Source organism: Hemicordylus capensis, chromosome 6 (assembly GCF_027244095.1).
Source record: "Hemicordylus capensis ecotype Gifberg chromosome 6, rHemCap1.1.pri, whole genome shotgun sequence".
Lineage (NCBI taxonomy): Eukaryota > Metazoa > Chordata > Lepidosauria > Squamata > Cordylidae > Hemicordylus > Hemicordylus capensis.
Window position 1 is genome coordinate 134,374,238 of NC_069662.1, and position 1,550 is coordinate 134,375,787.

The 1,550-nt window shown below is 39.9% G+C and overlaps 1 long non-coding RNA gene across 1 annotated transcript; it reads right to left on the reverse strand.

Annotated features, from left to right (window-relative positions):
- Positions 1 to 566: 566 nt before the first annotated feature.
- Positions 567 to 1,026, reverse strand: LOC128328966 (uncharacterized). The gene is made up of 2 exons (XR_008309473.1): positions 890 to 1,026; positions 567 to 792 (listed from the first exon to the last, which is right to left on the reverse strand). It is a non-coding gene; the product is annotated as an uncharacterized LOC128328966 (long non-coding RNA).
- Positions 1,027 to 1,550: the final 524 nt, after the last annotated feature.

Genomic DNA, 1,550 nt, shown 5'->3' on the forward strand with positions numbered 1-1,550 from the left:
CTGCTCCGCGTCTACTCACGATAGAAAATACTGGGTTTGTGGATTGCTTGCTCTGCAAACCCGGTTTAAGGGGCAGGTTACTTGAGTGGGTTACCCGCTCAGGAACCACCAGGCTCGCAGCCGAGCCCGGTGGTTCACACGATGGGACGAAATCGGACTAGTGGAGACAAGCCTGATTTCATCCCATTGTGTGAATAACCTCAATGGATCTTTCTGGGGATCAGCAGCCGGTAGCTGCCTAACATGCCAACACCTGATGTGGGTTCTGGGTGGTAGAGGGCCCACATTGGGCCCTCTGATGTGAGCAATACTTCAGATTGCAGCTGGAGGATCACATTTCTGAATGTTCCTTGATGAAAAAAACACTTGCAAATAGAAAACTCGCTTAATGGGAAGCAGGCTGGGCTAGAGCTTTTCTACCACTGAGATATTATATTTACCTGAATCTAAGCCTAGTCTCCCCACACAAGTTCTTTGATGTTAGAAATCAGGGGGTCAACTTAAATTCCAAGTCCTCCTCTGGTATATATATCTAGGTATATAGAGATAGAACACAAAACAAAGTACCTAATAAATACAGAAGTATATTTTGATATCAAAGATAACAGAAAATGTGTATAACAAATTCCTGAACAATGTAGAAAACAATATGTAATTATATAAAGAACAAAATGTGAGGATATACAGATGACTAATAATGGAGTATAAGGATGTACAAGGGAAGACTCGCAGGGCTATTGCGAAGTTTCAGATACTTCTTCAGTTCTCTCTTCAAATAATTCCAATTAGGATCTTAAAGTAAAAATACAGGATGATATAACAACTAAAGTTCCACAAATAGAAATGCAGAGAAATTTAAAAATAAATAAATCCTTGCATCAGCACCCACTTTGTCTTCTCCAAGGAGCAGGACTCAATAGTACTTTCTGCTTCTATAAAGGCTTCTATAAAGGTTTAGTTTTGTAAGTTATTTTCTTTATATTGGTTTGTTCTATGTTCCCTCTGGTTCTGCAGGGGTTAAATGTTGCAGCCTTTGACAGCTAAGTCTGAGGTAAAATATGTTGCTGCTGGGTTTTGAAGTATCAAAGTGATCCGATTGGTTGTCTTCAGGCAGAGACAGAAGGTTCTGGTTGCCTGAGGGAAGAGTCACCTGATTGGTGTGTGTGTACATACGCACATATATTTGGAGTGTGTGGGGGGCGGGGAGAGTATTGAATAAAAAGAGAATAAAAATTTCTCTCCAAAAACCCAGCACCAACACAACTTTTTACCTTGGACTTAACTGTCAGAGGCTGCAGCCTTTCAACCTCTGCCGAGCTTTACAGAACCAGAGGGAACATAGAACAAATGACCACAAAGAAAATAATTTACAAAATATAAAGGGAAGGAGTCATTTCTTCACACCTGTATTTAACCTCTATTTTTAAAGGGGCTCATCTTAAATTCAGAATTGTCTTGTATTTGGGTAAATATGGTACTTGGACATAACCTTTTAGGTAGGGGAATGTTAAACAAGTTGTTCTAGTAAGATCTAATCAGCCTACTTACCT